Source organism: Nyctibius grandis, chromosome 7 (assembly GCF_013368605.1).
Source record: "Nyctibius grandis isolate bNycGra1 chromosome 7, bNycGra1.pri, whole genome shotgun sequence".
NCBI classification, from domain to species: Eukaryota; Metazoa; Chordata; class Aves; order Nyctibiiformes; family Nyctibiidae; genus Nyctibius; species Nyctibius grandis.
Window position 1 is genome coordinate 32207994 of NC_090664.1, and position 11433 is coordinate 32219426.

The window sequence follows — 11433 nt, forward strand, 5'->3', positions numbered from 1 at the left end:
TGCAAATTTGATACACTTCACAAAAGTTACCAAGAATAGGGAAAGTTTACTGTCTCTGGATCATGTATAGATAAACTCGATGACAAGGTGTAGGAAAAATGTTTCGGTTTTCTGACTCCGCAGTCAGCCAAATGGACAGACCCTTAGGACTGAAACACTCTGCAAGTGCAGAACTACATTGCTTTCGATCTAACACATCCTTAGGCAAAAATCAGCTCTCCATTTTTCCACTGCCTTCAAAGAACATATTGACAGGCAGAATGTGGCAATATTAATTAATGTGGCGAGGAGAAAAAGCTGTCCATTTTGTCTCTGAGAAATTTTCCCAAATGGCTCTGTTACTCAATCAGTGAAGAATATTATTTCAGACAGTGGTACAAAGACCTGGTACGTTTGCCAGCTCTGATCAAGATTGATGGCTCTAGCAACGAACAGCACAAGTAGACACCTTCCAGCTTCCCGAGCTGTTAAATCCTGTGAAGGCTGTTCCCTTGGTGCAGCAAGACTGTAAGGAAAAATGACAGAGCTAGAATCTTGAAGCTAAATAACATTTACTTTATTTACCTAAAGAAAAGGTAGATGATGAAAAAGACTCAGATCACCTGAATTCCTCCTTTGAACACCCATCTCATTCGGTTCTTCATTCAATATTTCTGAAGTCACAGTTTTGAAAACTGATCTGGCCATTGAAAGAAGGTGCACATTTAAAAGGAATGAAAATAAGATAGTTTTGTTCAGCCAAACAATGCAATGGCCATTAAAAACTCTATTTTTTTTCCTGTTTAAAGTTTAGCTGGACACCTTCCCGATTGTTTCAATGAAGTGAGCCCCTAATTATTATTTTTCAAAATCCAGTGGTTGTACTGTGAAGTTTATTCATTTTCCTTGTCTAGAGGCAAATGAAATAAACTGATATTGTTCATGTCCTGAAGTCTTTACTTAGTCCAAGGAGGGACTAAGTTCTCCCTGACTTCAGTAGTAACATTGAATTGGGGACATATGTAGCAGGACTTTTAGGATTTGACCTGTTGCAGGCTTGTGTGGCCTTTGGGTGTGGGCTGCAGTCCTTACGGTTCATATAACACATTCCCTAAAGTTAACAGAAAAAAGATTTAATAAACAGGCAGAGGAAAGACCTCTGGAATTGTCCAAAGACTCCTCTGGGAGATCTTGAGGGACTCTGCTAAAAATATGGAGCTTTTTTATAGTGATCTTAATCCTGTGAAATGTTACTTTTTCATCACCCTATTGTCACAAGCTATTCGGTGAAATGAGAGACAATTTTGCTTCATCTATCAGATATCTGCAGAGCAGAAATGCTATATAGCAATAAGGAAAAATAAATCCTGCAACTATCTTCCAGAACTGCTTACTCTAGCAAATATTTTTCTTATAAAAATAGGTTGATGTAAAAAGCAATATTTGCTAATTTCATTTTCTCACCATATTTTGGAAGGCTTGGAAAGGAATAATTGATTTTAAAATGTAGGGGGAAAGAAATCTTAGGTGGTTCTAATTTGTTAGAAGAAATCTTTCACTGTCTTCTCTGTCTCAGGGCCAACTAATGCATTTTCTAATTTTCCATTAGATCTGCCTTCCTCTAATCGGTTCCATCACTTAAACTGGGAACGTACTAAAGGTGATAATTGTTTGCTTATAACTCTTTCCTCCTGAAGGCTGCCATTTGACAGGAGACCCTCTCTGCGTTGGACTTCTCTAACGCAGCAAGCTCATTCCTGTGCATGCCTGTGGACAGAGGAAAGTGAGAAGCTGTCTACGCTATTCCCTACCTATCAGGGCTGATAGAGGATGCCCTTCCCACCTGCCTGCCTCAGCTATGAAATTAAATTTTATGCCCTTATTCACAATGAGTGCCTGACTCAGCAGCACTCCCATTCATGAAGGCAACAAGAGTTTGGGACCGAGGTGTTACTCAAAATGGTCACTCGGGTGCTGCATCCTCCTTCCCAACAGCTCCCCCTGCTCTGACATTTATTTGGCCACCCACCTGTGTGCATTAAGCAGCATGTCCCAGGGCACAGGTCGACAGGTTGCTGGGCATGGAACTGTAAGACCTGGGAAATGCAATGTACTGTCTTGTCAGAAATAAATTGTACCAGTTGTGGGTCACTCCTCTGTGTGCAAAAGTGGCTGTTACTGTCTCACAGTAATTATGGCTTTGCATGTGGCATGTGACTGGGCATTTTATCAGTATTTTAATGCATATTCAAATAGAAATGCTGGCTTGAAAATTGCCCAAAGCCAGTCCCTGCTTTCACCAATATGTGATCCAGCAAAGTTGTTCATGGCAGCAAAAGTGACAGTCAGGTCTTATCGCTCATCCCACTTGGTCTGTACACCATGGCTCTCACATGAGCACAACGCTGGCTTTATTGTAGTTGAAATTACCACAGCTGTCAGAGCATCGCAGACAACATATAGACAGTGAGAACTCATTGCCTAAAGTTGTCTTTGTCATTTTGTGGTGTATATAGTCTGATGGCCATCACCTCTCTAAAATTCATTTTCCTAAGCATGTTTTCACAAATGTTGAAGAGAGCCTTAAGATTTACATCATCACTCATTTTTTCCTGATGCTTGCCCCTCAGAAACCAAAGGAAGCGTGGCAACACAAAGCAGGCAGTGTGTGGTCTGATAGATTTCTTCATATATATTTACACCTCAAAGACAACAGTGAAACTTGAAAAAAAAACATTCAAAGTGATGGTGCTTTACACAGAAAAATAATTCATCAGTCCTTGCATTTTGTCCCTATACCCTGCGTCTATGATGAGGCGACCATAGGGCACAATTCTGCTCATGGTGCAGAGGTGGGCTTGCAGCTGTGTCCACTTATAAAAATGCTTGCACAAGGTGCTTGAGTGTAAGATCTATAGTCAGAAATCGTGACTAGGCAGTAGCAAGAGGACTGTATACAAAGAGTGAACTTAGTCAACAAGGTTCCCAATGTTCCTAGGAACCTACCTTCCCCCAGAAAAATCTGAGGCATGCCAGTTCTCCCATCAAAGCACATACCTCTAATCTGTGCATTATACAGTCATCCTTCCATAAAGATTCCCAAGTTATATTTGTCCTCTGCTCTGTGCTGTCCACTTGCTACTGAAACAAGCCAAACAGCTAAGCTCTTTCATTTTTTCCTCTCAGCTTCCTTAATAGATGCTTCTATTTTAACTACAGGTCTGTTATTTTATAAGTAATATTATTATTGTTTCTGTGTTACGCTGCTGTGTAGGTGTCATCAGAGCTCAATGTTCTCACCACTGTTGAAAAACAAATGCAGACAGCCAGGAACTTCAGGAAACCAGGAAGGTAGTGCTGGTCACCGTGACAGATGGTAGTCTTGGCACACAAGGAACTTTAGAGTCGGCAAAGCTTTAAAAATGTCAAAGCAAAGGAAAGAATTTTAGGGAGTGATTTGCAGAAGAGCAGCAAGGTCAGTAGGAGGGTGCTGCTGGTTAGTCATTTTTCCCCAGACATGAGACACAGGATAGGAGAAAGCACAAGGTGGTCATTTGGAAATTGGTCAATATGGGGAGGACAGCTGGCATTGTGGGCAGAGTATAGGCCGTGGTGAACTTCCTGGGATCAAAACGAGGACAGGCAATTCAGATTTGACATTATAGAGGATTGGGAAGCACCAAAGGATGGACAGAGAGAAGTCACACAATCACTGTAGACCATCTGTGCAACCCATGGCAACTGCTAGTACCAGAAGTATTGTCTAGGAGAGTTACGTGGGTCTCATTTTGCACATATCCTGTCCTGACTCATGTAGCTACACCGATTGAAGTCTGCAGTGAGGACATGCCTTACAGAACAGACAAGGCAGGCAGTTTCCTGGAGAACTCTGTTGAAAGGATTTAATGAAAAAAAACATTGCTGTCATGTTTCGATACAGGTTAGCATGGTTACAAACTGCATTGGCAGCCCAACTGTAGGCTGCATGTTGTGATAAATACTCTCATAGACATCTACATGCACTACTTTTCACACTAGGTTGGTGTTCACTGCTGGGACGTTTTACTGTGAGAGAAACATAGCAGCAGCCTATAGAAACACTGGAAAACCAGAGTGAATCCAACACTGTGGTGGGTAAGGTGGGGAGCCACAAGCTAACACAGCACCTCAGAGCCAGCAATCCTTGCCAGCTTTCATACCACAGTGATTTATGTAGAAGTTTTCTAAAAGTATTTTTGCCTAATGTAAGGTAGCCCTGAGGTTTCAAAAGCATTCAAAACTCTTGGAAAAGGCACTTCCTCTCTTTGGATATTTCCCCTTAGAGCAGCTAAATACTTACCTATCAGGCTTTGTAATCTAATACCTCAAGGGCAGTTTTGTGACAGTCATGTATAATTGGTAGTTCTTAATGCTACTAATAAGCTCACTTCAACATGCAATGCCCTGGATATTCTTTAGCTCATGGGATGACTTAACAGTTATCATCTATAATGTATAGTCACTTCTGCTCTCATCAGTTTATACCTATAAAACATACAAATGAATTTGAACTAGAAATTATTCCATTTGTGAGCTAGGAGTGATTAACTTTCAAACTAGATTGTCCCTTACCAGCCTTACTTTTCAGCGCGCAGTCCTGTAAGTTGAAAGAACAACATCTTAAAATACCAAAATCTCAAATATTAGATCTTCTTCTGAAGTTACAAGTCTGGCATAAAATTATTTTTCACTGGCAAGGTAGCGAAGTGCTCCATGCTTTCCTTGATGTGGTGCTTCTAATTCACTGGTGGGTTCTTTGATGCATGCCAAAAAAAGGTCACCCTTGTAACATGGCTTTGGTATAGGTTGGAGAGAGGCGAAGAAGCAGAAGAGGTTGGTTGGGCTTTCTCTGGAAGAAAAGAGTTATTAGGTAGATAATAGACTCTGTAAGGAACCATGCAAACCACACTGAAACCAGTTAGGAGAATACCCCAAAGTAACATCACAGAAAAAGTTAGTAGCTGCTTTTCAGGAGTATAATAGATAAGGTTTGCGGACTGTATGTGAGTGTTCAAAGCATGTTCAAAAAAATACAGCCAAATACAATCAGAAAATCCATTTTAGACTTGTCCTGTTTTGGCCTAAACCAGGCCGATTTTCCTTTCAGTGATTTTTGCTTTCAGCTAAGTCTCCTCTAAGTAACTGCACTTTCTGAAACTAACTGCATGTTTGCAGACAGTGTCTGCCTCCAAGACTGATAACGCCCGAAGTTTGTAGTTATCACTGAGGCACCGGTAGGGATGTTGTGCAGTAAGGCTCTTGCTGTACTTATTCTTAGAGAAACCAAGGTCACTGCTGAATTCCTCACTGCTTACAAGTGAAGAGCCGAAGGGGAGTTGCAGCTGCAGTGGGGAGCAGACAGGGCAGGTGACCCAAAATTGACCAACGAGGGTATTCCATCCCACACATGTCATTCTCAGTATAAAGGGGGGGGATCACGAGGGTCTCGCCCCTTTCTGCTATGGCCGGTGTCCAAGGAGGACTCCGTCTGTTTTCCTGCTGCCCCCGATCCCGATCCGTGCATCCCTGAATACAGCTCTCGACCGTTGCTAGGCCCAGCCTGGGCCTTCCCGGAGCCTGCCCTGCAGTGCCGGTGGTGACGTGGCTGACTTCAGGGGAGCTCAATCTTGGTTTTGTATATATATTTGTATATATTTGATTATTTCTATTATTATTATTATACTCTTTTTCATTATTATAGTTTATTAAAACTGTTTTAACTTTCCAACCCGGAAGTCTCTCTCCCTTTTCCCTTTCCCTTTCCCTTTGGGGGGAGGCGGGGGGGATAACAGAGGGCATCTGCCACAGGTTTAATAACTGGCCCAGCTTTAAACCGTGACAGATTTATTGGCGCCCAACATGGGGCACGAAAGAAGCTCCGACAGGTTGCTCTGATAAGTCGAATCCCAGCTCCAGTGGGAGGAGACCCGGAGAGCTCAGCTGAGAGAGTATCGGAGTTCTTCCTTTGAGATTTACGAGGGGTTGGAAATTAAAACAGATAGCGAAGATGGTAATGTCATTTTTGATCGCTGTGCTGTCTCGTCTCTTTATTAAGCCTTTTACAGAGTTAAGTGTAATAATACCTTACTTGCCGTTGTTTGTTAGTGTTTATGTGCAGTTTATCATTGCTGGGTACTGGTCAACATGCATTGTTTTGTTATGGCGTTTCGTACGGATTTATGTCGTGATAAACTGGGTTGTTACTGCTCTGACCTCGGTAGCAGAGATTTTATCTGCGCACTCTGGGAGTCCTTTAGCTGATTCTGTTAATGATTATACTTCCAATTTTACTTTGGGAAATAGTACCTTCTCCTTTTCTGCCAAGGTGATTCCACTAGATTTTGCGAAATTAGGATGGTGCTGTCTAGGTGGCATGGTTTTATTTTCGTTTGTCCTGAATGTGTTTCTGGTGTGGTATGTGATTAGATGTCGGTGCAGCAACAGCGGTAGGTATCATGCTGCCCCTGTAATCAGGAGAAAACACCGAAAGAAATCAGCTAGTAAAGTGAAGGATGATGACTCAGAGCCTTCTAAGGCAGAGCCAGCACAGGACCCAGGTGAGGGCCCTTCTCAGGCAGAGTCAGGGCCTGACACAGAGGGGGGTTTCCTTGATCGTCTTTTTAAAGCAGACCCATTACACAAGAAGGACAAGAAAGGTCCTTCTAAAGCAGAACAATCACAGGAGGACTCGGACTCGGAAGTAGAAATAACCTACCACTCCTTATCCCTTATATCCCTACCATCCAATTCTATGCTATCTGCCCCATTATCCCAGCATCGGAGCAACCAGGTAATAATTGGCTCACCGTCATAACGACTAAAATCTTTTCTTATATTTCGCAGTTCTTTCAGGGATAAGGAGTGGTAGGTTATTTCTACTTCCGAGTCCGAGTCCTCCTGTGATTGTTCTGCTTTAGAAGGACCTTTCTTGTCCTTCTTGTGTAATGGGTCTGCTTTAAAAAGACGATCAAGGAAACCCCCCTCTGTGTCAGGCCCTGACTCTGCCTGAGAAGGGCCCTCACCTGGGTCCTGTGCTGGCTCTGCCTTAGAAGGCTCTGAGTCATCATCCTTCACTTTACTAGCTGATTTCTTTCGGTGTTTTCTCCTGATTACAGGGGCAGCATGATACCTACCGCTGTTGCTGCACTAACATCTAATCACATACCACACCAGAAACACATTCAGGACAAACGAAAATAAAACCATGCCACCTAGACAGCACCATCCTAATTTCGCAAAATCTAGTGGAATCACCTTGGCAGAAAAGGAGAAGGTACTATTTCCCAAAGTAAAATTGGAAGTATAATCATTAACAGAATCAGCTAAAGGACTCCCAGAGTGCGCAGATAAAATCTCTGCTACCGAGGTCAGAGCAGTAACAACCCAGTTTATCACGACATAAATCCGTACGAAACGCCATAACAAAACAATGCATGTTGACCAGTACCCAGCAATGATAAACTGCACATAAACACTAACAAACAACGGCAAGTAAGGTATTATTACACTTAACTCTGTAAAAGGCTTAATAAAGAGACGAGATAGCACAGCGATCAAAAATGACATTACCATCTTCGCTATCTGTTTTAATTTCTGTTTTAATTTATATTTTAATTTATTAAGGATGTTACCTGGTGGATAGATGATGGTAAAGCTGTGGATGTGGTCTATCTCGATTTCAGTAAAGCGTTTGACACAGTCTCCCACAGCATCCTCGCAGCTAAACTGGGGAAGTGTGGTCTGGATGATCGGGTAGTGAGGTGGATTGTAAACTGGCTGAAGGAAAGAAGCCAGAGAGTGGTGGTCAATGGGACAGAGTCCAGTTGGAGGCCTGTGTCTAGCGGAGTTCCGCAAGGGTCGGTTCTGGGACCAGTTCTATTCAATATATTCATTAATGACTTGGATGAGGGAATGGAGTGCGCTGTCAGCAAGTTCGCTGATGACACAAAACTGGGAGGAGTGGCTGACACACCGGAAGGCTGCGCAGCCATTCAGAGGGACCTGGACAGGCTGGAGAGTTGGGCGGGGAGAAATTTAATGAAATATAACAAGGGCAAGTGTAGAGTCCTGCATCTCGGCAAGAACAACCCCATGTACCAGTACAAATTGGGGGCAGAGCTGTTGGAGAGCAGCGTAGGGGAAAGGGACCTGGGGGTCCTAGTGGACAACAGGATGACCATGAGCCAGCAGTGTGCCCTTGTGGCCAAGAAGGCCAATGGCATCCTGGGGTGTATTAGAAGGGGTGTGGTCAGCAGGTCGAGAGAGGTTCTCCTCCCCCTCTACTCTGCCCTGGTGAGGCCGCATCTGGAATATTGTGTCCAGTTCTGGGCCCCTCAGTTCAAGAAGGACAGGGAAGTGCTAGAGAGAGTCCAGCGCAGAGCCACGAAGATGATTAAGGGGGTGGAACATCTCCCTTATGAGGAGAGGCTGAGGGAGCTGGGTCTCTTTAGCTTAGAGAAGAGGAGACTGAGGGGTGACCTCATTAATGTTTATAAATATGTAAAGGGGAAGTGTCAAGAGGATGGAGCCAGGCTCTTCTCAGTGACATCCCTTGACAGGACAAGGGGCAATGGGTGCAAGCTGGAGCACAGGAGGTTCCACTTAAATTTGAGGAAAAACTTCTTTACTGTAAGGGTGACTGAACACTGGAACAGGCTGCCCAGAGAGGTTGTGGAGTCTCCTTCTCTGGAGACATTCAAAACCCGCCTGGACGCGTTCCTGTGTGATATGGTCTAGGCAATCCTGCCCCGGCAGGGGGATTGGACTAGATGATCTTTCGAGGTCCCTTCCAATCCCTAACATTCTGTGATTCTGTGATTCTGTGATTCTGTGTAATTTCCAACCCCTCGTAAATCTCAAAGGAAGAACTCCGATACTCTCTCAGCTGAGCTCTCCGGGTCTCCTCCCACTGGAGCTGGGATTCGACTTATCAGAGCAACCTGTCGGAGCTTCTTTCGTGCCCCATGTTGGGCGCCAATAAATCTGTCACGGTTTAAAGCTGGGCCAGTTATTAAACCTGTGGCAGATGCCCTCTGTTATCCCCCCCGCCTCCCCCCAAAGGGAAAGGGAAAGGGAAAAGGGAGAGAGACTTCCGGGTTGGAAAGTTAAAACAGTTTTAATAAACTATAATAATGAAAAAGAGTATAATAATAATAATAGAAATAATCAAATATGTACAAATATATATACAAAACCAAGATTGAGCTCCCCTGAAGTCAGCCACGTCACCACCGGCACTGCAGGGCAGGCTCCGGGAAGGCCCAGGCTGGGCCTAGCAACGGTCGAGAGCTGGATTCAGGAACGCACGGATCGGGATCGGGGGCAGCAGGAAAACAGACGGAGTCCTCCTTGGACACCGGCCATAGCAGAAAGGGGCGAGACCCTCGTGATCCCCCCCCTTTATACTGAGAATGACGTGTGTGGGATGGAATACCCTCGTTGGTCAATTTTGGGTCACCTGCCCTGTCTGCTCCCCACTGCAGCTGCAACCCCCCTTCGGCTCTTCACTTGTAAGCAGTGAGGAATTCAGCAGTGACCTTGGTTTCTCTAAGAATAAGTACAGCAAGAGCCTTACTGCACAACATCCCTACCGGTGCCTCAGTGATAACTACAAACTTCGGGCGTTATCAGTCTTGGAGGCAGACACTGTCTGCAAACATGCAGTTAGTTTCAGAAAGTGCAGTTACTTAGAGGAGACTTAGCTGAAAGCAAAAATCACTGAAAGGAAAATCGGCCTGGTTTAGGCCAAACCAGGACAAGAGTCAAGGGTGTAACTATGATTTTTTTTAACTAAGACTTTCTTCACAACACAGACCACAGAATTACATTCATTTTTTTCTGCATCAGGACAGCAAACTCTGAGACAAAGCTATATGGTTTTGGAAAGGCAGCCAGTCTTGCTGTAGAGACTTCCAGTGGGAAAACATGGCACATCCATTGATGTTCTGACAGCTTATACACTCAGAGGTCTTGTACGTCTCTGTCAACAAGTAGGCATATAAATTCTACTAAAAAGAGACAAATTTTAACAAGCAATATCTTAAAGGGAAATTGGAAGAGCTAACAGAGATTTTGCAGAGCAAACAATGGCAAGTATGAACACCAAAAAAATGATGCAAACCTACTGGATGCAGAACAATGGGGGAATCTGTTGGTCTGTTGGGTGATGAGGGGTTTCAGGGAATATTTTGAGAGGACAGATGATTTTCTATCATCAGAGACGTATTCCCACTGGGCCTACTCCTCCTCTTCTGTATATTCCTTAGAGGGATTAGTACATCACCAAGAACTCTGAAAGAGCCAAAGTATTCAAGAGAGACTTAAAATGCCTACATCAGCCACTAAATGTAGGTATCATCAGTCTTAAAGGAAGGCACATAGTGCTTATAGAGTGATTCAAAGCACGAATAACACCAGCAGAGAAAGGAGAAGCCTCTAAAAGATCATACAGGAAAGTAACATTTGGTACTAGGCAGTAGTTGGCACAGTCCTGTCTGAGTGATCACCCTTTGTGGGCACTTCATCCCTTTCACCATTTGGCGCTGCCGATTTGGGATCTCTTCTGAAGGCAGATCTGACCTCAGCAGGCTGGCTGTCCTGAAGTTGAGTCTGGCTTTGCCTTTTGCAAGAAATACCCTAAAGACTTGAGCTTTCTCATTGGAATTGAGAGAACAAGAATTAATTCCCCATCTGAGAAAGACAAATAGTCTGGAAATGCTTATGTTGGAAAGAGGATCACTGAAAAGATGTCTGATGAAAATATTTAAGATGTTGAGCAACAGAAAAACTTAATCAGGACTTCCATTCTTCTTGTCTGAAGATGCAAGAGTACCAAAAGGCAGCATATTCAAACCCATTTAAAAGAATACTTTTTCATATTTATTTAACCAAAACTTTGGGACTCCTTGACATACTGAGGTCAAAAATTAGCAAAAAAAATTAAAAATTGTGCATTTACAGAGATAATACATTATCAGAGTTCCAGTAGTTAACGTCAGGTAATTTTCAAAGAAAAACTAAATCTGTGAATGTTATTTCACATTCACATAGGGAAACCTCTCTTCCTCCATGTGAGGATGTGGCACTCGCTCCTCTCAGAAACAAGGTATGTGCAAATTGTACCATTGTCCTGGTTTGGACTAAACCAGGCCAATTTTCCTTTCAGTGACTTTTACTTTCAGCTAAGTCTCTTCTAAGGAACTGCACTTTCTGAAACTAACTGCATGTTTTGCAGACAGTGTCTGCTTCTAGGACTGATAACTCTCGAAGTTTGTAGTTATCACTGAGGTACCGGTAGGGATGTTATGCAGAAAGGCTCTTGCTGTACTTATTCTTAGAGAAACCAAGGTCATTGCTAAATCCCTCACTGATTATGATTGAAGAGCCACAGGAGGGTCGCACCTCAAGGGAGGAGCG